This window comes from Malania oleifera, chromosome 9 (assembly GCF_029873635.1).
Source record: "Malania oleifera isolate guangnan ecotype guangnan chromosome 9, ASM2987363v1, whole genome shotgun sequence".
NCBI classification, from domain to species: Eukaryota; Viridiplantae; Streptophyta; class Magnoliopsida; order Santalales; family Ximeniaceae; genus Malania; species Malania oleifera.
Genome location: NC_080425.1, coordinates 18,579,001 through 18,606,290, shown reverse-complemented (window position 1 = coordinate 18,606,290; position 27,290 = coordinate 18,579,001). Strand labels below are relative to the sequence as shown.

At 35.5% G+C, this 27,290-nt stretch overlaps 1 pseudogene; it reads right to left on the bottom strand.

Moving 5' to 3' along the window:
• LOC131163775 (metacaspase-1-like) lies at positions 1–26,618 on the bottom strand (annotated as a pseudogene).
• Between the last annotated feature and the right edge of the window lie 672 nt (positions 26,619–27,290).

The following is a 27,290-nucleotide window of genomic DNA, read 5'->3' as shown; positions in this document are numbered from 1 at the left end:
TAACATTAAATAATTTCATCTTATATTATGTATTACAGTTAGAATAAACAATAAAAATTCAATATTCGAAACTATAATTACAATATGAATTCTTTATTATAAATGTCAAACTCTCCTGTAGAAGATAGTTGAGGTTCCTGCACATTTGCCACACAAAATTGAATTCTATCATTGTTACAAAGAACATTAATTATGAATACAATATTATGCATTTTACACATTCTAAAGTGCATAACAAGTTACAAGATTCCTACACATTTCCACACAAAATATATTTTTATCATCATTAAAAGAAATATTAAATTTGATGATTTTAGAATAATTGATATCAAAAACATGTCATGTGTTTTAAACTAAGAAATAATTTTCATGTTAGAGATCTTGGAGTTGAACTTTGGGAAGAAATGCAAAAGGGAATGGGAATGGAAGATCCACCTCTAGGTATGTGCATTAGACCCAATGAACCACTAGTGGACCCCCAAAATAAACAAAAAGAAAAGAAAAAAGACAATATTAGCGTAGTTATGTTGATTAAGCCTAGTGAACTTCCAACACCTATAATATTAAGTTGTAATTGATAGGGTAGTAAAAATATACTAATGAAAGGCAAAAATCGAGGCACTGCAATTATCCTCCAATAACTACCCTTAAATTGAAAGGAAAACCCCTACCATAAAAATAATTAGTGGGTAAATGTCAAATTCAATTGGGGCATGTCACCCCCAACTATAAAAGGGGAACTTCGTGAGGAGGTAAGTATCTCATTCTCATTTATTCTTTCTCACTATTGAAATCTTATCCTCCCACACCCCCTTATTTAGGATTCAGAGCAATCCCCCAAGATACACCCCAAGTCCTCCAAGCCTCTTTTGTTTTATTCTTGTAGGTGGTCAAGGTCAAAGATAAATCTGCATTTATTTGGCCAATTTCTAGTAGCAACAGTTGGCATTATCTATGGGAATCATGATAATTTTTATGTTTGAACATGGTTACGTTGCATAATTCCAATTCAGAACCTGTTGCAGGGGATTAATCATCCCAATCAATTCATTCCACCCAGGAAAAAACTCATCTCCAAGTGTGCCCCTAAATGTATTTTTAGTCTTTCAAAAGAGGGTGGAAGACATGTTCAGTATGATCTTACATAAAATATAAAAAAAAAAAATTGATCATATAGAATGTGCTCCAAAGGCCACCCCAAATAGAAGCAGCACCCAATGAGAAGGCGGTGGTACCATAAGAAGTCACGGCAAAGATATTAGACCCAACCAAAAGATAGAAGATGCAAACAGTGTGGGCAATTATAAGCAACTATCCTAAGAAATTGCGAAAAAGTTCAAGAAAATTTACTAGCTAGAGAAGCTAGTGAAAGAGGTGTGCAACCATCTCTCCGTAGGGGAAACATCAACCAAATCCTCAAACCTCCCCCTCCCCCCCCCCCCCCCTCCCCCTCTTTTGCAAAAGAGGTGATGGAAATTCCTCTGCCAAGTAAGTTTAAAATGCCAAGCATTGAAGGGTGCAATGGGCTGTCAGATCCTTTAGACCACCTTGACACTTTCAAAGTTTAAAATGCAAGGTGCACTTGGCGCAATCATGTGTCGAGCATTTGCAACAACTCTAAAAAGGAATGTCAGGGCATGGTACTAGATTCTAAAGCTAGGCTCAATCAATTCCTTTTCTAAGATGGAGCAGCAGTTTAGAAGTCATTTTGTTAGTAGTCAAAAAATGGCAAAAGCTTCAGCCCACTTGATGAGTCTTTTTAAAAGGGAGAAAGAAACATTAAAGGAGTTCATGTGCCACTTTGTCAATGCAACCCCAAAAATCAGAAAATTGGATCATTGGGTAGTCATAGCCGCCTTAACAATAGTTCCCTAATCATGAGATTTCTTGAATTCGTTGGGTAAGAAGCCCTAGGTCAATATGAGTGAGCTGATGAAATGAGCCCAAAAGTATATCAATTTAGAAGAGGTTATCACTACAAAAAGAAGTAGGACCGATTTGAAAAGGAAGAACTTAAAAGACATTGATGAAACAGTTAAAGGAGGTAAAAAGTAGGAGATCAACAAACCATCCAACTATTTGAAGGATTTGATGCTCACACAAAAGTTCCAATCCTACACTCTTTTGAATTTTTCTAAAGCTCATGTACTGATGCATACCAAGAAGAAAAACTATGTTTCTTGGTTAAAGCCCATACAAACCTTATCATACAAGAAAAAAAACTTCAAAGTTCTACAAGTTCCATAGAGACCATGAGCACGATACAGAGGAATGTGTCCACCTAAAATATGAAATTGAAGCTCTGGTACAGCAAGGACACTTGTCGAGATTCATAGAAAAAGAATTATCATCGATCAGAAGCGCGCAATCAGCAAAAACCAAAATCTACTCGAAAAGAAGGTAGGTTGTAGAGGAGATTTTCATGATTTTTGGAGGGCCAGCCGGTGGATGTGATAGCGGAGGAGTAAGGAAAAAGTATGCAAAACAAATTTTCTTGGTTGATAACCATGTGCAGAGCCAGAAAAATTTGTGGCATGATATGGTCATTACCTTCACAAAAAAGGATATAAGCGGGGTTCAATAGCGACATGATGATGCTCTAGTGGTGTCGTTGTTCATTTCCAATTATCAGGTAAGAAGGATACTAATAGATGATGGAAGTTTAGCTAGTATAATCATTTGGTCAGTTTTCAAGAAATGAAGATAGGGGTGGAACGTTTGAAGCCCATTTCAATACCCTTAATTGGATTTGAAGGAGCTATTTTCACCCCTTGGGAACAATCACACTCCCGCTAACCATAGGGATGCCACCATAGCAAATCACTCTTATGACAAACTTCTTGATGGTGGACCGCTCATCTTTTTATAATGTAATACTGCGGCATCTTGCACTTAATGTGGCCTAGGCTGTCACATGCATTTTTTACCTAAAAGTTAAATTTCCAACCCCATATGGAATAAGTGAAGTAAAAGGGGATTAGAAGGTAGCTCATAATTGTTATGTAATAGCCCTAAAAGGAAGAAAAAAATATAGCGAGAGGCATTAACCACAAAAGACTTAGACTTGAGGAGCACAAGCCTCTAAGTTGGTACACCAGTTGATGACTTAACTAGAATTCCTATAGAGGGAGAAAACCAAAAGAAGTGTATCCAATTAAGGGCCCACTTATGAGACTTGTTGAAGATGGAACTCATAAAATTATTATGGGAGTATGAAAAAATTTTTGTTGGTCTGCTAATGATATGCCCAGTGAAGCCAAAAAAACAAAAAAAGAAAAAAAGAAAAAGAAACTTTGCTTTTGAGCAAATCAAGGTAATTGATAAGGAAGTAACAAAGCTCTTAAAATCTAATTTCATCGAGGTTCACTACCTTGAGTGGCTTAGAAATGTGGTACTAGTGAAGAAGTTAAATGGGAAGTGGTGAACCTGTATTGATTTTATAGATTTGAACAAAGTGTGCCCCAAAGATAGTTTTACCTTTCCCCGAATAGACCAATTAGTATATTCTACATCTATTCATGAGCTCCTTAGATTCATAAATGCATGCTCAAGATATAATCAAATTTGCATGCACCCTTAAAAAGAAGAAAAAATTGCTTTTGCTATTGAAAGAGGACTCTACTGTTATGAGGTAATGTTGTTCGGCTTGAAAAATACTAGGGCGACTTACCAAAAGTTGGTGAATAATATTTTCAAAGATCTTTTGGAAACTACTATAGAGGCTTATGTGGATGACATGCTGGTAAAGAGTTTAAAATATGATGATTTTGGAGAGGATTTAAGGAGAACATTTGAATTATTTTGTAAGTGTAGAATGAGGTTAAATCCCACTAAGTACGCATCGGAGTGTCGGCAAGAAAATTCCTGGGGTTCATGGTGACCCATAGAGGGATAGAGGTAAATCATGCCAAAATCTAGGCATTAATAGAGATGCATGCCGCACAAACTAAGAAAGAAGTGCAAATCCTAACTTATGATGCAGTGAGTTTTTTCCTAGCTCAAGAAGAAAGCAAACAACACAAAACAATATGCTACACAAGAAACGTACTATGGGGGCAGAGATCAATTACTTGCCAATAGAGAAAACTCCCTTCGCAGTCCTATCCATAGCTAGGAAATTAAGACCCTACTTCCAAGCGCACGAAGTGACCGTGTTAACTAAGATGCCTTTAAGAGAAACCCTATAGCTTGGAGGTATTGGGGAGGATGATAAAGTGGTCAATGGAGTTGGGGGAATTTGATATTCATTAAAAGCCAAGGACCACAATTAAGGCGCAAGTTTTAGTCGACTTCATTGCTGAGTAAACTTGTAAAGGCATGGAAAATGTGGGATTCTGGACACTTCATGTAGATGGACCCTCAAAGAAGACCAGAGGAGGGGCACAAATAATTCTTAAAGCACCTAATGGGTCTAAGGTACAATATGCATTGAGGTTAGAGTTCACTATAACAAATAATGATGCAGAATACGAATCCTTGTTGGCAGGGTTGCAGCTTTCTACATCCCTCAAAGTGCAATAACTACAAGTGTTAAGTGTAATGACCCAGAATTAAAATAATTAGAAAATATAATGAATAAAATGGATTAAAGTAAAATAAGGGGAAGAAAGGAAGAATTTTTAAGAAAATAACAGGCCTCGTCAACGAATGTCCTGTATTCGTTGACGAGTGTCCTTCTAAGATCGTCGACAAAGTCTTCTTCACGTCGATGAAGAAATCCCGAGAGAGAATTTTGGAAACCTTGAATTTCGTCGACGAAGGTATCTTTTCGTCGACGAAGACTCTACAGTGCCTCTTCGATGAACCCATGTGTCTCGTCGACGAAGCCATGCGTATAAAAAGGGTTTTTCTTCATTTTCAACGTGAATTCCCGAACTCTCTCTCCTCTCTCTCTCTCTCTCTCTCTCTAAAAACGATCCCCCAGCCTTCTCTCTTCAGTTTCGGGTCAATTTTGACCCAGTTTGACGATTCAGAACCACCATGAGGTTTGTGGGATCATTCTCTTCAAGGCTGTAGGAGCTGATCATTGGGTTATGAGGTTTGGGAAACATCCCAAAATTAAGGTAAGTGAGTTATTTTGGGTTTTCCTTAACGAATAATGTTGTATGGAGCCTAGGAAGTAGTAAATAAGTATTTTTCTTAAGATTTAAGTTAATTGAAATTTATTTTAATTAAGTTAGGATTTTTGGATTCATGGTCCAAGTGAACGCTGCGGGTATTAGTTCGAGGATTCTACCAGCGTGGTTCGAAGTCAGGTAAAAGAGAAATTTATGTATTAAATTAGGCTTTTCATGAATTAAAATGGATTATATGTTATTTAAATATATATGTTTTTATGTGGGTTTAAAATGTCAGCCATGAAATTTATGTTTTCTGAGTTTAGAAATGCTTATATAGCTATGTATATGTGAAAGTAAATGAATGAAAGTGAAAATGAATTTTCTGGGGAATTAAGTAAGAAATGAAATGTATTTTCAGCATATAAAGGTTAATTATGGGTTGACTTATTTTGTAAGGAATGCATATGAATTTTATTGTTAAATTGTGTGGCGTAAGATTCTGTGCAAATATATGTTAAATGTGCGAGATACAGGTTAAGTAAATAAAGCTTTATGAATAAAATATGATATGGACAATGTTGCTTGTGTGTGTTAAATGCAACCATGTAAATGTAAGACATCCGAAAGACAGCCATGTTAGCAAATCTAGCTCATTTCTATGTGAACTAACTGATGATAGCTAAAAGGAGCTGTGTTAGCAGATTCTAGCGCATTTCTATGTGGACTAACTGATGATGACTGAAGACCAGCTGTAGTACGAAGGAATGAAATGAAATGTTATGCAATGAAATGAAATGACAAATGTGAATGATGTAAATGGGAAAGAGACACTTAAAGTGAAATGAAATACAAAGTTAATCTATGAACATGAATGAATTTGTATGAATGTATAATGACAGAAAGGAATGATGTATTATGATATTAGAAGTATGTATGTATGTAAAACATGTTACGATTGGGCGAGGCGAACTCTTCGCTTGAGGGCTTACTGAGAAAGGCGAGTGCACTAGTAGCTTCAGATGTGATAGTGGCTACATAACGAACTAGGGTAGAGGGAACCTACTTGTATAGGCGGGTAGAATTCCCTATCCTTAGGGCCTTTACCGATAAACTATCGTTGAATGCGTGAGTACAAGATCAAGTTAACACTTAAGGGCTTACTGAGTAAGATGAGTACACTTGTATGCTTTAGTTGTGAGCTTAGAGTTACCTAAGTATCAGAACAAAGGGGTGCTACTTGTATGGGCAGGTAATCACCCATATCCTTGGGTAATCTTATGAGTTAAACCTTTGCTTGTGATTGTTTAGGTTCAGAAAATGATTTCAGAGTTATGTTAATGATTTGCAAATATAATTAAAATGATATCTATTTACCTCATGTTGACCACACGATGTTTTAATATGTATGTTTCTTCCCTTACTGAGATGTGTCTCACCCGAATATGAATGTTTTTTTTTCAAGACATCCTCGAGGTCGGGCTTAGGAGTTCGAGGGTATTTTTAGCATTTTTGGAGGACTATATAAAGAAATAGGGTATATGTTGATAATTTTTTGGGGATGTATATGTTATGTTATAAGTCTTTATGTTTTAAGTCTGTGGAGAAAAGAATGTTTGTGAACATACTAGAATGTTATGGAATTATGTATTTATAGAAATGCAGATGATGGTTGGATTTTATGGATTTATAGGTAGAAAATAGAAAACTCTGGTATTACGGTATTATGGTATATATTGTATGAAGATTATATTTATGTTTTCCGCTGCGTATGTTATGGATTATGATTTATTAGAATATTATCAGGTATAACGCACCGAAAGCGGGTTTATGGGTTCGGGGTGTTACATTAAGTGAATCACAGGTGGTAGTGGAACAGGTGAACGACGATTTTATGGCTAAAGAGCCAAAGCTGAAAAAAATACTTAGCCAAATTACTAGAGTATATGAAAGCGTTCTCGGAATTTAACATTAAGCATATCCCTAGCATGGAGAACACAAAGGAAAATGCACTCTTAAAGTAGGTCTCTATCTCAAAACTAGGTTGGGAGAGAGCAATCTACCTAGAATGGGTAGGAAAGTACACTTATAAATAAGCTACTATAGCAATAAAAGAAGAAGCCAGATGACAGGAAAGATTCACTAAGGCTCTAAAGAAAAGCAAAGAGGTATATGGTAATTAATAAATATTTGTGCTACCATTCCCTCACACTACCATAGTTATGTCGTTTGGGAAAATGAGAGGCAGATTACATCTTGAAGGAAATTCATGAGGTATGTAGCAATCACATAGGAGGAAAAGTGTTGGCTTATAAGGCCCTATGATAGGGTTACTACTAGCCGACCATGAGAAAAGATGCAATAGATTTTGTGAAGTGATGTGACAGATGCAAAAGATGCGCCAGCAAGACCCACACTCTGGCCAGTGTGTTGTGCTCCTTAACTAGCCCATGTACTTTTGTGCAATGAGGAATTGGCATACTAGGTCCTTTGTCCCAAGTGTTTAGGCAAAGAAAATTCTTGGTATTTGCCATAGATTACCTTATAAAGTGGGTAGAAGTAAAAGCATTATCCCACATCACATAGATAAATACTACCAAATTTATCTAGACCTCTATTGTATGCAGATATGGGGTACCTCAAACCATATTGGTAAATCATGGCAAAAAATATTACAATAATCGTTTCAAAGACTCTTGCCATGATTTAGGCATAAAATTATGCATCACATCAGTAGCACATCTGTAGAGCAATGAGGAAGTGGAAAACATTAACCACACAATATTACAAGGGCTAAAGACTCATCTAGGGTCTACACAAGGCTGGTGGGTGAAGCTCCCCTCAATACTCAGGGCATATCACACTACTCACATAACAGGCACTAGAAAGACCCCTTTCCCACTTGCTTTTGGGACAAAAGCAGTCATCCCAGCAAAAATTGGAGATCCTTCATAGTGAAGACAACATTTTAATGAAGATGGGAACAACGAAGAGTTGAGGGCAAAGTTAGATTTAGTAGAAGAAAGGTGAGACTAGGCCCAGACTCGAATGGTAGCATTCCAGCAGAAAGTGGCCAATTATTACAATGCTCAAATAAAAGCTTAAGTATTTAAACCAAATGATTTGGTGCTAAGCAAGGTTCAAATTAACCTCGTCAAACTAGGGCTAAACAAACTCAAGCCTAGCTAGAAGGGACCTTACCAAATAGCTATAGAAATCAAGCTTGGGATATATAAATTAAAATTCTTAACAAGAAGGGAGATTCATAACACGTGGAACTATGAAATTTTGAAGAAATAGTATCAATGATTATATGCTTTATTTAATAGAAAATAAAAGTTTGTCATATATACACAATCACTCAATAGTAAAGAAAAACAAAAGTTCCACTATTCAAAGTCGTACTACCTAGTGTTTCCTTCTTCTTTTGCTTCATCTTCTTCTCCTTCAAAACTGACATCACCATATCTAGCAAAATAGATACCAAAAATTTTCATACTAGGATACTTCACTTTAAACTACTTGACACCTTTGAAAGCCCCCTTAGTAGGATTTAGTACCAAACTTTTTTTTCTCATTCTTATGCCACGTGGAATTCTGGTACCCTACAATAGCAGAATCGATAGCAGTAGGAAGTTCAACATTATGAAACTGGATAATCTATTCTTGAAGAGCCTTCTCTCAAATAGCACTGGTGTTCAGTTGCATCTATAAGTCCACCACCTGCTCCCTAGACTTCAAGGTCATTCGGTGCATCTCGCCAACCTTGTCCTCCAAGGTAAGGTTGTTTGCAGCAAGCTACACCAAAAGAAAAAAAAAATATCTAAGGAAAATATATGTACATAATATATATACACACACATGTCATGCTCGATAGGTAGCATGGCGGGTGGTAGAGCTAAGAGCCTTGGAAAGCATTATATTCAGCTTACATGAATCCTCTGTGAGACTCACATGTTGGAGGGCTATGCCAAAAATAATCAAATCATGCAAACTTGATCCTTCAGACATAGTAACAGAGCGTGGGTTGGGGAACCTCCTCCTAAGCCTCAGGAAGGTCATGTACTTGAGATGATTCTCCTTGAGAGGATTTCTTCTTAGAGTCGCTCTTCCTTTTATTCTTCTTAGCAAGCATTTGTTCAAATTTAGCTCAATCCATCTCTTAAAAAAAAGGGGGGCGGGGGGGGGGGGTCAGAAATATGGAATACATATATCTCAATTTGTGTAAATTAAGGTGCAAGACCAAAGGGAACTAGGCTTAGTGTGCATCAGAAAAGAGTTTGTTCCTTTATTAGTTCGGTGCAAGGAATAATTCCTTGGTGGGCCCCTTGACAGAGCTCCCCAATGATAACCTTCTCCATTGGCAACAAGATGGGAACTAAGTGATATTGGCGGGCTACATAAGATGGGGGTGGAACAAAAAAAAAAGGTTAAAATGTAAAAAAAAGAAAAAAAGAAGAGAGAGAGAGAGAGAGAGAGAGAGAGAGAGAGAGAGAGAAGAGAAGCACAAAAAATGAAGAAAGGAAATATCACCATCAATAGGTGTTAACCAAGTTCGAGACCCATAAAATTTAACTCCTCATACGCAAAAAAAAGAGCTTAAACTTCCATTGATGAATAAAAGAAGTACCAGAACTAAAAAAGTCACAGTTAGGATGGCAATTAAAATTAAGAACCTACTTCTCAGAAGAATGCTTCCTCATCTAATAGCATGATCAAAACAATTTAACTGTGGGTTGGTAACCCTTCCGGATGAGCAGAGCAGCAAAACAAACTAAGTTAAGGTAAGAATTGGGGCCTAGCTAGCAAGGAGATAGGTTGTAAAACAGCAGAGCATCATATATAAAAGGGTCGAAGGGCAACCTGAGTCCAGTTTCGAAGCAATCACATATAAGCAAATCCCATATGGACCTGGCCAAAGAGTCGATTCAAAGCTGGAAAGTAGCTGGAGGTGGATAGTTCTTGGAATAAAATATAGGGTATGCAAATAGCACAAATCATCTTTAGTCAAACAAGACTTGGCGTTCCTCACACAAACTATGGTTGAAGATCAAGCTTTAGAGGTTTCCAATACAAAGGACAATAAGCCGCTAGAGAGAAAACAACAAAAGAATCAACATCTTTATCCATTGGAGAAATCAAAACAAGAATTTTGAAATTTTTTTAAGAATACATGAAGAACGCTTGAAAAGCATTCAAGAATGTTCAAGAACATTCAAAGGATAGTCATGAGTATCTTGAAAAATACTCAAAACATATGAAGAACAACCAAGAATATCCATAAACATTCAAATGAATATTCAAACATTCAAACAATTTACAAAGAAAAGGAGAAAACAAATGATAGAGGAAAAAAGAACATGCCTCCAAAGAAGCTCCTTCCTTGAAGAATGAGGAAGGGAAGGGAGCTATTAATGGAGAAAAGATGGAACAATTATGATGCCTTGTGAAATTTTCCACTCAATGAGCACGGCTCATAAGGCAACCCAATACTGAGCACGACTTACCAAGAATAGCCGATTCGATGAGCATCACTCATGAGGCCCAAACACATACCCATTTGATGAGCACTGCTCATGAGGCTTGAACATGCCCACTTGATGAGCACATCTTATAAGGCAACAATGAAGTGAGCATAGCTTACCAAGAATGGCGTATCTAATGAGCACTGCTCATGAGGCCCAATGACTCCCACTTGATGAGCACAACTCATGAGGCTTAATGACTCCCACGTGATAAGCACAACTCATGAGACAACAAAGAAGTGAGAATGACTCACCAAGAGTGGCCCATTTTTTTAAGCACTGCTCATGAGGCCTAATGACTCCCACTTGATAAGCACAACTCATGAGACCTAATGACTCCCACTTGATGAGCACAACTCATGAGTCAACAAAGAAGTGATCACTGCTCACCAAAAATGGCTCATCTAGTAAGCATCGCTCATAAGGCTCAAAAATGCCTACTTGATAAGCATAACTCAGGAGGCGATAGTGAAACAAGCATGGCTCATCCACTCAACAAGCACAATGCAACCAAAAAAAGCAATAAGAATACTGACTCGATAAGAAGTTGCTATGTAAAAATAAAATAAAAATAGAATGCTTTGCAAAAGTTATTCAGCAGATAAAAATGCATGCTCAATGAGAAACCACTTTAAGGAAAAAATATATAATGAGCGATGAAAGCTGCTCGACAGATGAAACTACTAGCACGGAAAAAAGTAAAAAAAAAAAAGCCTAAAACGACTTACAAAAAAGCCAAATGGCTCGGTTGGAGCCATATTTCTCCTAGTTGGCTCGGAAGGAGCCGCTTCTCCCTTAGGTGACTCGAATCGAGTCGCTTCTCCATTAAGCAACTCGGATGGAGTTGCATCCCCTTTATGCGGCTTGGGTGGAACCACGTTTCTCCTAAGAAGCTCAGAGTGAGTCGCGTCCCCCTAAGGTGGCTTGAATGAAGCCGCATCCTCATGAGAGGCTCAAATGGAGTTATGTCTCCCTTTTAGGCAGCTAGAATGGAGTTGTGTGCTTCTTAAGTGGCTTAAAGTGAGCCAAGGACCCGAATACTAGCTTGGAAAGAGCCACATGACTTCTTGGCAGCTCAAGTTGAGCCGACACCATCTAAATTGGCTCGAAGTGAGCAGAGGACTCGGAAACAAACTCAGAAATAGCTGCAGGGCTACTAGGTGGATTGGATTGAACTAATGCCTCTTAAACTATATCAGAGTGAGCTGAGGACCCCCATAAACTAACTTTGAGTAAGTCACATGCCTTCTAGGTGGCTCGGATTGAGCTAATTTCTCTTAAACCGGCTCATAGTGAGCTATGGACCCTAGAAAATAGCTTTGAGTGAGACACATGCCTCATAGGTGGATTAAAGTGAGCCAAAGACCCCTGAAAGTAGTTCGGAGTGAGTTACGTCTTCCTAGGTGACTTAGTTTGAGTTGACACCATAAAAAATGGCTCAAATCAAGCCAAAACACACTCCCGCATGGCTCGAATGTAGGCAAAAATGGCTCGGAGGCTTTATTTTCTTAAATGGCTCATGTTGAGCTAAATTTGCCAAAACGACTCCAAATTGAGTCAAATAATACATAAACCCACTTACATTTGAACCAAAGCAGTCTATGCAAGGTACGTGGCCCAAGGTACTCTCAAGTTTTTGGATTAAATTCCTTTGACCGGGGGGGGGGGGGGGGGATAACTGATATAGCATAAAAATAATATTAATGAATGGCAAAAAATTGAGGCACTGTGATTATCCTCCAATAACTACCATTAAATCAAAATAGTTTGTGAGTAAGTGTCAAATTCAGTAGGGGCATGCTGCCTCCAACTATAAAATGGGCATTCTAGGAGGATGTAAGCATCTCATTGTCATCTATACTTTACTCTTGTTGCAATCTTATCCTCCCACACTCCCTAACTTAGGCATCAAAGCAATTCCATGGAATACACCCTCAGTCCTCCAAACCTCTTTTGCTTGATTCTTGCAGGTGGTCAAGGTCAAAGATCAATCCACATTTTTTCGGCCAATTTATGGCAACCATAGCAATTAAAACAAATGCAATTACGATTGGAGAATCATAAAATATAAAATAGATTCTTTAATTTCTTCATTAACTTCATTATCTCCATAGTCAACAATGAAAACACTTTACTTTGAGATTAACATGTACAATACTACTAATAATAGATAAAGTGCTTTGTCTCTACCATTTAAGATGAGGAGTCCTAAGTGGGTGCATGGATACACCATATAAGAAAGTATATACATGGATTAAAAAATCTTTTAGGTTAAAGGACTGATAATCGTTTCATACATATCTTTATCGGTTAATAATGACCATGCCATTTCCAATTGCAAATTTTTTACTAAGGGCTATATATGGGTGTACAACAACTAGGAATCCACATTAGCAGTGAAGCCAATAAAGAATATAATAGAGAATATGTTGTTATAGAACATTAAGGGTCATGCAGACACCAACGAAGTGAGCATTAACGTTGTAGTGTGCATTGAAATATTATTAAGCCCAAGTGGTTAAACATGTTAAATAAGGTTGCGCGGAAGGATTTATTGGCAATGAGATGTTAGGAAAAGGATTTTCAATTATCCTAATTCATACTATTATTGTTAAATTTCATTGACGGATGTAAATACAATTAAATAAGTAAGATCAGTCGTGATTAGAACCAAGCTAGGCAGCTCAAAGCATCCTAGTTTAGCCCTTATAACTAAGAGAGCCCAAAAAAACCCAAACAAAGGCTCAATAACTCTTTTTTTTTTTTTTTTAAGTTGTCTTCTCCTCTTTTGGGATGAAAAAAGTAACAAAAACATTCAAGTTATTTGCTAAAGAGCTAGAAAATTATCATCTCTATAAGTCAGTAATATAGTGTGTTTTCATCATCAAGGAGAGCCATTTGAATTAAGTAGGGATAAGACACGTGGACAGCTACGAACTAACCCAAAACTTTATTTGCTACAAGATTTTTGAAAACACAATTTTTATGCTCTCTCTCTCTCTCTCTCTCTCTCTCTCTCTCTCTCTCTCTCTCACACACACACACACACACACACAGAGTTCATGTTCTTTGATGGAAATTAACTGAAACGTAATATTTGGAGTCATCGTAATTAAAGGAATTTTAATTACATATAATGTGGATTGAAGAGGGTATATTGTGTTTTTAATGAAACAAACCAAATTATGAAATGCCTAACTTTACTATTTAGTTGTCTTAAGGATGTATCAACATTAGGGTTACTTAATCACAATGACAACTTTTAAACACTTGCTTTAATGTACTTTAAAATTATCATAGTAATAGCCTACATTTTCTAATTTAATTATTTAGAAGCATTGTATCATGTACAATATATTTTCAAAATATCAATTCTCCATATTGAATTTGACTTGTTGCATGTAATATTATAAATGCTCAAAAATACTTGTTGTGTCCTTTTAATTAAGTCTTTTATTTAAAATTATTATAGACTTTCAACTTATGTTTCCAATTATATATACTTTATTCATGATAGTGGCCCTAAAAGCAATTTAATTGACAGGACAATTTTTGGTATTTTTCACTTTATTAATAATGCATTTTATTCATATTTAGTAAATTCTTCAATTCACCAATAAATCCTATCAAAAAAATAAATTCTTAGGTGATTATAATATAATAAATTTCATGAATGGTCACCAAGTTTATTCATGATTAAGACCATGTACATTTTTTCAATTGAATCCTAAATGTATCCAGTGATAAGATTGTCAATTGGGAATAAACTATGTGGATACACTAGCTAATGTCGTGTGTACCTTTTTCAAGTGACTAGTTCCAAATCACTTCTACTCAAACCCAAATTAAGAGAGTTATAAGAGTGCTTCATGACAAAAAATAATAATATCTAAATAGAACATTATTGTTTCTCAATTATGTGTTTTAAGTTATAATTCTAATTATGTGTTGTCCTTAGATTTATGGTTATCCATAATTTTGTGTTCTCCTTGAATTTAAGGTTATCTAGTCGTCTTGTATTTGAATTTATATAATTTTTCCATGCTATGTTTTTGGATTCTCAATAAGAAACTCCAACAAGCATAAACTTTGAACATAGACCTAGGTATGCAGACATACAACTCCTTAATATAGAGAGGATGACTTTCACTTTTTGACTAAATGAAATCATGAGAAAAAGTGAAATGAGGTTTTGAAAAGAGTTTCCAATTTCATTTATGGATTCACATTCACAAAGTTAGGCACATATTTTGTTGAGTAAGAATAGTGGTATCATACATAATATATAGCTTATTTAGTTAAAGGATAACTTTATAAAATGGATTCACTATATAGGAATTGTAACTAATAAGTTCTCTTTGATCCAACCTAATAGGTATGCTCATGACATACTATTAGGTGTCACACATAAATAATAGATCTTCTAATAAAGGATAGTATAACATAAATTGTCATATAATTTACAAAGTCATATTCACACACACACACACACACATTAAGTTAAGCATGTCCTTGAACTACAGTTTCATAGAAAATTCATACATAGTGGCCTATTATATATAGAGTCGATAAAAAGAATTCAATAAATTAGACTTTTGACACTAATTCATCCTAATTTGAAGGATTCTATTTGGGCTAACTCCAAACACCGTGCCAAAAATCAGAACAATTTGAAATCCTAGTTGCTCCTTCTTAACTTCTTTTCTATCATGAAAGCATTTTCACCCTTCTTTATCTATTTTTTGGTGGTTTTAGGATTGCAAACAAACCAAAATGCTCACGAGCAGCTCGAAAGGCTAGCTCAGTAAGAACCCATTTAGACCCATTCACTATATAAACAAGTGATTCCCTAGCCCAATTTTGTGACTCATTTAATAAATAAGTCAATCTTGAACATGAATGGGCTCAGATCATTTTAGCTCATGAGCAAACTTGATTATAAGCTTGATTTGGCTCATTTAGAAAGCTTGAATTAGAATCCTTATGGGCTAGTTTAATAAGGTCGAATGCTTGATAGGTTGTAGTCGGCTTAAACGTAGGAATTATGTATGCATAGGATTATTTAGTTCAAATTCCATAAAATAAATTTAGTGATAATGCTAATGCTCAAGAACAACAAGTAAGACTGACGGGGCAAAAAAACTTTCAAGTCAGTTTTCACCTTTTTGCCTAACAAAACCTATTTTCTCTCAAAATGAGAGGTTCCAAAAAAGCCAAATGGTTAGTGAACATCTCAGTAGCTCAACTTGAGAAGGCTCATGAGCTCATTCATTTACATTATAAATAGGTTTGAACAAAGTATATTAAAGCTTGATTTGAACTCCAACTCAAGCTCGAGCTCAAGCTTGGTGGTTACAAATTTGAAAAACAAGCTTGAACATAGCAAAGCTCAACTCGGCTCGACTCATTTGTAGCCCTAGGTGGTTTGGGTGATTTGAATGTTCTTAAACAATCTAAGGAGGTTTGGGTCTTTAGACTCAAAAATCGAGAAGTTTCCTAATTATTTAAAAAAAAAATTATTTTCTTCAACCTCTCTAGGTTTTTTTTGTAATTTTTTCATTTGTACCTAGGCCTCATTTGTGATTTAAAAAAAAAAAAAGAACTAATTAATTGGCTCATAAATGCATGCATTCACATATGGCCATCCATGTGTGTGCACACACAGTAGCCTAAAATGACACCATTTTATTGAAGAACTTAAATAAGAAAAAAAAAAAGTAAAATAATAAGTTACTCCATATACTATCCAAAAAGGTTATTTTAGTCATTGTAAAAGGCTACATAATCCTAATTATCATGTTTTGATGATAACAACCAATTAATGGTTCTTGGTTAAACCAATCTCTGCATATCAAGCTATGACAGGTACAAGGAGAAAGATACAGGCTTAGATGCAAAGATTGAGTGGACACTCAACAGGCAAAGATTAAAGTCGACACTCACTTGGGAGATTTCAAGCACATCCGATGGAGCAAATGTAAAATCATATGTAATGGGGACTGTTTGAGGTAGAATTATTGTAACTATTTTGGTACGGTTTCAAGCAATCTTATTGAGCAAGAGTTAAGCAAATGCATCTGCATATTAGTTCATAGAGTATATAGGATATTACTTAATTGTTGAAATAAAAAATAAGTTTTATACTTTAGGCTTTTTAAATACAAAACAATGAGTTTTATGAAAATATCTTATACTCAACTTTGTTTAATATAGGACAAAGGTTAAACGGTCTAAATATCATACATCTTAATGTAGTTGGTCCCGGTTGGGTTAAAACCATTTTTGTGCACCTAAAGATACAAAAAAATCAAGTTTCTAAAGTAACAAGGAAAATGGTTGCCGGTTTTCCATAGGTGCATTGACGGCTTCAAGTAGAAGCAAAATTGGATTTTGGCTTGGAGGAAACCATCCACGGTTTGGGAGAAATCGCCCACAATTTTTTCAATCCGTCAACTACTTGTGTCAGTATTCAAAACCCAACGAATATAAAACAGCTAGTTTTCAAAATATTAAATTGTTAAATTTGTCCAACAACCATAAAACGACTAGAACGCAATTTTGCCTATAAATACAAGACTTATACCTTGTTCTAGCAATGAATCTAAGCATTTGATCATTAGTGAAAATCATTTCCAAGAACATTGCACTTTAGTTCATCATTTGTGTGCTCACATTCTCTTTTTCTCTCTAAAGTTGTATGTGATTCATTACTTTAAAAATATTAGTATGAGAATTTTCTTATAATTGATATTAGCTCATTCAAGGAGCATTGCTTGCTGCTACATCTTGTAAATCATCTTCACGTTGTAAGGGTTTTTTGTGAATCAAGTGATAAGGGATTTGTTCCCTTGTAAAGTCTCTTTGTGAGCAAAAGGGATTTGTTCTCATGTAAAGGCTCTGTGTGTGTGTGAAGGGATTTGTTCCCTTGGAAAGGCTCATTGTGAGCATGAAGGGATTTGTTCCCTTGTGGTGTAAAGGCTTCTCCGTTCTTGAAGGAGTTTGTATAATGGATTTGGAATCCTTGAGTGTGTCTCAAGGCGTGGACGTAGGCAAGGGGCTAAACCATGTTAATATCGTTTGTTAAGATTTTCTTCCCTATGCTCTTTCATTTACATCTTGTGCACTATATATATAGTGATATAATCATTTGTATCTTGCAAAGATTTTATTTTGTAGAGAAAAACACAAATACGCAAAAGAGTCTATTTTCCTACCCTCTAGACTTGACTCTACAGCCAACAATTGGTATCAGATCAAGGCGCTTACTTTATCGGAGATATTTCTAAAGCGGAACGATCAATACCTTTTTTTCATCCATGGACAGACCACCGAGATTCAATGGCACCAACTACACTTCATGGAAAAATCGAATAATCATCTTTATTCAATCATGTGATATGGATATGTGGGAGACCATCTCAAATGGAGACTTCTCTTTCACAAAGAAAAATGACGAGGATGAAGATATTCCAAAGACAATAACGGAGCTATCTATGAGTGAAAAGAGGTTAGTACAACTTAATTTCAAAACAAAAAAATTTCTTTACTATGCTTTAAGTGATGATGAATACAATCGTATTTGCGGATGTGAATCCATAAAAGAAATTTGGGATAAACTTGAAGTTATGTATAAAGGTACATCTCAAGTCAAACAGTCTAAAATATATAGGTTAGTTAAAGAATATGAGATGTTCAAAATGGATAAAGGTTAAACAATCACATCCATGTACACTTGGTTCACAGATATCATAAATGGTTTAAAAGCACTCGGTAGAACTTATTTAATGGAAGATAATGTACAAAAAGTTCTCTGATCTTTACTTGAGTCATGGCATGCGAAATCAACAGTCATTGAAGAAGCGAAATATCTCACCAAAGTCTCACTTGATGTATTAATTGGGTCACTTATGACATATGAAATTAAGAAAAACACGACTTTGGATCTTGAGAAGCCTAAGAAGGAAAAGTGTATTTTATTAAAAACATCTATTTCTACTCACAAAGAAATGCTAGAAGAAGATGAAGATAGTGAGGATGATATAGCATTACTCACAAGGAAGTTTAAGAATACTTAGTAAAGAGACAGTAGCTTGGAAGAGAAGAGTCAAGCAAAAATGATAGCATAAAGTGCTACTACTACAAGAAGGTCGGGTATAAGATGACAAATTGTCCCTTGGAAAAGAACAAAGGGAAATTTCGACAATGAGATTATAATGCCATGAATGCTACTACTTGGGACAAAATCAATGGACTCTCCACCGATGATGAAGTAGAGGAAGAAGTACATTTCTTCCTCATGACCAACGAACAAGATGAGGTAAGTTTCGATGACGATGATTATATTCCAACATATGATGAATTAGAGATCACATGGCTAAATTATTTGATGAATTAGTTGTGATCGAAAGAAGGAACAAAAATTTAGAGGAAAAATTGTCAAAATGAAAACAAAAGGGACCTTGTCTTTGTTCCACTTTGGAAAAAGAAAATATCTCCCTTAAAAATAAAAATGAGGAGCTTATTTCAAATGCTCAAAAAGACCATGAAACTTTTAAAGTTAAAGTATAAAATTTGAAAAATCAAATTGAAAATATTTTTTTAAAAAAATATTTTTTTGAAAAATAAAAATGAAGATTATGGCAAAACTGTTTACAATTTCACAAGAGAAAAAGAGAACTTCAATAAACTCTTAAGAGCCTAAAGAAATAGTTTCTACAAAAAAGGTCTGGGCTATGGTTCCTCTTATAATTCTCATAGTTTTTATGCCTCATAAAATAAAAATAAGATAAATAAGTCAAATCCTACACATGCAAACAAGACTTGCTTGTATTGTGAAAGAAAAGGTCGCATCCGTTACTCTTTCTCCTTTAGAGGTGCTAAAGGTAAAGAAAGAAAGATGAAATGGGTAGTTAAGAAGACAAACCCCTTGAGACCCAAGGGAAAATGGATACCAAAACAAATTACCTAATTTTAGACTACTGCTTCCTTAGAACCTAGGATAATTTAATTAATAATGATTAGGTAAATTTAATCATACCTAGGTAAAAAGGGCTAGTGATAATTGTGTGCAAAATCAGAGAAATTTTTCACACTCTGTGGACAACCCTTAAAGTGTCGAATCCCAATTTGCATAGGATAATTGCTTGATTACTCTACTGGAGACTTTTAAAAATTAGTCAAGAAGTTATTCAAACATTAAGTTACACATGGTCATCTACTCTTGAATAAAGTCTCAAAAAGCATTCTCTTTCATATGAAAGTTTCACCAAATCACAATCAATTTGGTAAAGAATCGTCTATTCTTAGTATCATACTCTAGCTCAAATTATGAGCATATTTTTGGAGGTACCTTCCCATTAGTGGTTAATTGGAAAAACATGTCTCCTATCACCAAGAGCATTGTTCTATAAATTCTCTTTGCCAATTAGTAAGGACATACTTATCATGCTTAAATCACAAGCATGAAACCATTATGCTTCAGTTGTGGTCTTCGGGTTGCCTAAAGTATCAGAGCATAAGGGTACTACTTATATAGGTGGGTAATCACCCCTATCCTTAGGTTTTTTTTTTTTTTTTCTCATGGGTAAAATATCTTACATGTGATTGATTAGGTTCAGAAAATGATTTCAAAAATTATATTAAAGATCTGCAAATGTTGACTATTATGTTGATTATAATTTCATATTAGTCACATGCTGATTTAATATATTGTTTCTTCCCTTAGTGAAATGTGTCTCACCCGAATACAAATTTATCTTTTTCATAACCTCCACGAGATTGAGCTTAGAGAGCTCAAGGTTATTACAACATTTTTTGGGTTATAGAAGAAAAAAAAGAAGGTATAATGTTGATGATATTTTGGGATGTATAAAGTTTATGTTTTATGTTTTATGTTTTGAAGTCTTATGAGAGATGGATGGTTGTGAATATTGATTGTTAGAGATATGTAAATATGTGAATAGAGGTGGATGAAAAGTTGAGTTTGGTATATAGATAGAAGTAGAAAAATCTGGTATTATATTGTTGGAAGATTATATTTATGTTTTCTACTGCATAAATGATATTAGAATGTTAGTTAGCAGGTAAATGAATGGATTAGTAGCACTCCGGGCCCACTTAGAGAGTTGGGGCGTTACAGGAGATGCATACATATGTGTGCTTAGTTGTGCACAGAATGTGTCTGGTCCATTTCATTTGTATTGTAATTATTATTGTACTAAAGCAGTACATCTACAAATATTGTGTGTGTGCGCGCGCGCGCATGTATGCATGAGTGGATGATTTGTTTCGTGTGTGTGTGTGTGTTTGTGTGTATGTGTGTCTGTGTGTGTGTGCGCGCGCGCATGTATGCATGTGCGTATGTGTATTCAAGAATAAGTTCATGATGAGTTGGTAAGCATGCAGGTATACGTGAGGCTCTTTGGATACAGGAGATGCATACATATGTGTGCTTAGTTGTGCACAGAATGTGTCTGGTCCATTTCATTTGTATTGTAATTATTATTGTACTAAGAAGTACATCTACAAATATTGTGTGTGTGTGCGCGCGCGCGCGCATGTATGCATGAGTGCATGATGTGTTTTGTGAATATGCATGTGCGTATGTGTATTCAAGAATAAGTTCATGATGAGTTGGTAAGCATGCATGTATACATGAGGCTCTTTGGATGCAAGAGATGCATACATATGTGTGCTTAGTTGTGCAAGAAATGTGTCTAGTCCATTTCATTTGTATTGTAATTATTATTGTACTAAGCAGTACATCTACAGATATTATTTTCCTAGTAACTTGTTTTCTTACCCTATCTTGAGAGATTATGTTGCAAAACCCTAGATGATTATTGATCATATACCATGTTACATTTAAAACAATTAATCATATCATGAACTTTCAAAATTTCTAATAGAAATTATTTATATGTTCAAAATTATGCGACCAAGGAGAAATAACACATACATGATCATAATTTATTTGTATTCATTCATCAGTTCGTGCTTCTCTCTATGTGTGTGTGTGTGTGTGTGTGTACGCGCGCGCATGCGTGTATATATACTAATCTTTTTACAAATCATATAATTTAAATTATAAAATATATTTTATATAGGTTTTACATAAAGAATGATGCACAAGGAAGCTACTACTTTTTTTAGTAGTAGAAACCCGCGAGATGGGGGCCCTGGATCCTTCTTTCATGTGGCAATTTGAAGGGCTTTGAGTATATTGTGAGTTAAAATTTAATAACCCATACATTATACTTGGCTAGAAAATTCCTACCCAAGATTCATTTCACGTGCAACTTCAAAATGTTATTGTTGTTGTTGTTGTATCTCTTCAAGTATTACACTTCCATCTTAGTCAATTTATAATAACAACACGACAAAAACACTATTGTTGTTGATGGTGATGATGATAATATATAGAACCAACAACAACAATAGTGACAACGAGAATTTCAAAAATATGTAATCAGATAAAGAAAAAAATCGAACCTGTAATAATATCCTATCGAATAGCCTTCTTAAGGTGAAGCACCTTCCTTTGTTAGCTTTTTCAATGGCTTCATACATTGAAGTCAAAAGCTTTCCATATGATATCTTATTATTTTCTACAATGGCTTGAATGAAAGTGTACGTCAAGGCTCCATTCATAACATTTTTTGTAAAAGCCTACACAACAAACACAGTAAGCTACAATAAGAAGCCCTTAATTTTGGTTTAAATGTTATTTTTTCCACCTATCCCATGCACGCATGGTTATATATATTTTTAAATCATTTTAGTTTATATTTGAATCAATACTAAAATATCTCTCTATATTAAATTGGAAGCTAATGCATGCCCTCCCTAGAGGCTTAGTGTACATAACCTACCAAATAAGGGATGTCTTACTAGGTGAGGCCAAAGGGATAGAGAATTTTAAAGGGTAGAAATTATGGTAAAAGGAGGGAGAAAGGATGGAGATGATGAGACTCAAATTATAAGAAATAGAAGAGGTAGGATAAAGTTGAGGAGAGAGTTAGTAAGAGAGAAAAAGAATGAAAAAGAGACAGCATTGGGGCCAAACTAAGTTAGTTAGCTCTAGCACGAACTAGAGAAAAAAAACCAAAAAAAAAATTGTGTAGAAGCCCCTTTATATGTTCACTATGTAGCTATTCATACTTAAACTATGTATAAACACAAAAAGAAGAGGGTGAAACTTTCATAGTCTAACCATATGGTCCACAATAACAGGGGTGGGGTGAAAATATTAGTTCAATTCAACAAATAATAGTAAAATACAAAGCCTATAAACATTATTTTGTTTACTAACTCTTAGTCTCTCAAGTGAGACATTTTAAAACGTTTTCAATATTTGGAATAGCTAATTGTCTTATCCCTAATAAATTTTGATAAACTACATATGCCTATATTTCCATGATTCTTATATGATTATTTTGTTCGAAAAAATGAAAAATAGAAAAAAGGGGAGGGGAACAAAAGTAAACTTACTTTATTCACTACCATGCATTATGACTCCTCCTTTCACCTTTCCCCCTGAACTGATTTCTATCATCTCTAACTCAAAAGGTCATTTGTCTTATTTTATATTGGCTTGTTGAAGTGGGTCTCCATCACCATGTTTAGCAAGAATAATCTTTTAATATGAAATTCAATTATTGTAACTTTTGCCCAATGTTTGGTTTGCTATAATGGAATGCAAAAGGAAGTAACTATGGAAGGAAAAATTGTATGGTGAACAAGTAAAATTATGAAGATCAATTCCCTTCCAATCCATTTTTGCAACAAATCATTACTATAGTTTAATTTAGAAGTCATCTAATCATCGTAACAAACACTCAAGACATTTTTTTACAATGAATCCATCATATTCAAAAACTATAAACATGTGGCTATTTCAACACTAACTCTATCCAATCTTTCAAATAACATGCATTCATGCATTTTTAACTGTTTGAATAACTAATTAATTATCTTATCTTTAACATATGGTGACTTTTTTTTAGGTCAGAAGCTAAAGGCTTTATTGACAGCGCCTAAGGCAACAACCCGACACCAACACTTATTTTGTCACTATGGCCTTCGGCAACAACATGGGTTGTGGCAATATGTCATTTCTATTTAACTCTCTGCATATTTCCTATAACATATGATTATGCTGTTGTACAAACTAAAATATGAAAAAGAAGACAAAGATTAGAATTCTTCATTTTTTTTCTATTCACTACCATGGATAACCATATATTCCTCCTTTTGCCTTTTCCACTTTTTAATTGATTCATATTATATTCAAGCTAAAAGAGAACATTTTCAAAGAAATTATAACTCTTACTTACGGTAGTATCGGCAGCCATTTGATCGTCTTGACAAGCACTGAAACAAATAGCCTGTCCACCAGATGTGCCTTTATTAACCTTTGATGGAGGATAATTATCCACCCACTTCTCACTGTTGGAGTTCAACCAAATACATGCGGCTATTATATCAAACACAAAAAATGAAGGGATGAACTGAAATTAATTACTAGAAACACTTATGGTCCATTTGGCTCATAGAAATGGAACGGAATCAGGGAAAATGAAATCAAATATATCCTTTATTTTGTTGTGCTCTCCGGTCAAGTTTTCATTCAACTCAATCCTTTCTTACTCCATTCCATTTTGCAAACCAAACATGATGCTAATATCCAACAAATATATTATTAAGGATGAACATACCTTTTAATGTCATATACCTTGACCAAATCAAGAATAGTTCCACTGTGGCAAGCATCAATGATGGCATGAAGTGTGACACCTTTTATAAGCGGCCGGACAATAGTATCATTTATGTAGTTATCAAATATTAAACCTTCAGTCTTAAAATCAACTGGTAAGATGGTTTCATCAAATCCGTCATTCTCATCATTGTTGAAGTCAGGTTGGCGTATGCCATGTCCAGAGAAGTAGAATACCAGTGAGTCCCCTGGCTTGCAATCCTCCACAAGCCACCTTAAGGAGTTTTTCGATGTTTTTTCTTGTTGGAGTGTTGCTTTCTCCACCAACTTGATCTTCAATTTTTTGTTTTTGATTGTTTCACCAAACAACAGTGTGTTAGTAGTGATCAATTCATGTTCCTTTACGTAGGTCAAATTTCATAAATAAATCATTCCCTTTCAGAGTAGTAATGTATAGTTTCACAAATGTAACCGGGAAATATTATCATGTATGAGATTTTTAAGTGAACACATCAGCTAGTAGAGGCTTGTGTGAGATTGAAAACGATTCAAGAAATTTAAGTGAACCATTTGTATTTAAGAATTCCCAAAATAACTACTCAAGGTTATCCCACCAACATGCATTTTTCACCCAACACAAGCCAATCCAAACTATATCCCTTAAGCTCAAGTTCAACTTGAGAAAATCTCGAAAGAGGCAAGTCAATTAGGAATTTTAACCTAACTCAAACGTAGGATCAAGCATATGTCATTGCAACAAATAATTTTATTGATAATGAGAGTGCTTCTCAAATTCTTTAAATTATCGACTTTACATTGGAAGTTGAACCATTTTGACTATGATATACCTGTAAGATCAAATGTCTATCATTGCATTTTTAGTTAGAGATCACGATAAAAAAGTGCAATTTAAATCCTTGTAGTAGCTCAAATTCCATTTTTAACCACAGCATAACCCACCTTAGGCTTTCTACATGCAAGCCAATTACTACCACACTTTTTCCACACTTTTTCCACCTAGCAGTAGCTGGTCCTAAGGTATGTACTCCACTTGGCATACTGGGATCTAACGCCACTTGTGGGGACCAAACATGCAATGAAACACACACACACACACACAAAACGGAAGAAGAAGAAGATTATAATTGATAATGACTAAGAATGCTATTCAAAATTCAAATCCCTTCTAAGTAAAATATATCCAAGTGGCATGTTTCAACAATGATTCAACCTACCCTAAAGCTCCCATTTCCCGAGGACCGTGACCAATGAGCCAACCCATTTGTTTGTTATTTGACTAATCTCTAACTATACATATATTAATTGGCCATATTTTTCTCATGGCATCCCAAATTTTACCACTTGAATAGGAGAGTGATTTTTTCTCTTGCTGCTCATTAGGAACAACTAATTATCGTAGCTTGAATTCACAGGAAGATTAATTTCTTTTCCATCCATTTTTCTTGTACATTTATAGTAAGTTTGATTTGCCGAGTGAATGAGATACAAATGAATTAGTAGTAAATAAAACTTAATTACCTCCTGATTTCATACTATTTCTAGGTACCAAACAAGCACACGACTCTTTTGTTTTGAGAGGAACAGAAACGCCATTTTTCATCTTTTATTCTATTTGTTGCATCGGTTGATCAGTTTTGTTTCTACCATGCCAATAGAAGATTACAAAGTCAATCAAACCGGTCACAGTGCACATGTACATGGTGTGAAAAGCAAAACACGAGTATGAATAGGAGCGCAGGTACGTACCGGCAAGGACACGAATGCTCTCCTCCGGAAAATGAAAGCGGTTTAGAAGCAAGTTTCTCATGTTGTTGACGTCGTTGAGGGCTCCCCTGAGCTTGCACGTCTTCCTCTGCTGCTGGTAGCTCACACCACACAGAAAGGCCCGCTTCCCTCCTGATTGTTGCCCCGTCCTGCAGGGCGCAGCAACTGGAACTTGAACTGGACTCGCCCACTTATTTCCCAACCTCATGAGCATGTCCGCCATTGGGCAAACCACAGCAGCATTCCATTCTCGACTCTGCTCTGTTAGACTTGAAGTGGAGGCTGCTGATTGTTGCCCCATCCTGCAGGGCGCAGCAACAGCAGCAACTGGAACTGGTGTCCCCCATTTATTCCCCAGCCTCATCAGGATGTCCGCCATTGGGCAAACCCTGCCTCGTTCCACAGCAGCATTCCATTCTTGACTCTGCTCTGTTAGACTTGAAGTGGAGGCTGCACAGACCGCGCAGCAAAATGTCTGGGCCCCTGATGCCGCTGCTCCTGCGGGTAAGTGCGAGACACACCAACTGCAGTCTCCCATATTCATCTACAACTAATATCTCCGGTCCAAGAGGCCACGCCGTATATATATATATACCCAATCGAGAAAATTGAAAATAAGCTAAAAGCCAATGTACTTCCACTTTATTCCACAACATTACAGGAGTGCTGCGAACCTGAACCTGAACCTTCACGCCAACTTTAGTTCAATGGATGAAAATTGAAAGCAAGGCACCTCGAGAAAGGAGAATTTTTTGCCTTTTCTGTGTGCGGCTCCTGCTCACCCACATCTTTTAGAGAAAAAAAAAAAAAAAAGGTTCTTAGATGCTTACCTAGTTGGTAACTTGGTAAGCAACTAATTTGATGCCTATTCTCTTTATTTCAAGCTTTTAATTCAAATTTATATGAATTTGAACAAAATATAATATGTACTACATTTTTTTAAATTCACATAAACTCAAATCCAAAATTCCATATTCTCAAATATTAAAATAAATAAGCAGCTAGCTTTCAAACTTCTTCCCATCAACCATTCTTTCCAAAAATTAGGTACAAACATGATATAACTAAAACAGGCATCTAAAGTTAATTGCAGTCATTATCACAACATGAAAAAGCATCCCTTCCATGAAACGTATGAACCTGCAGTGTCTGATGATGGTTCCCATTTTTCATCAGATTATGCCTTCAAATGCAGAACAATGCTCAAAG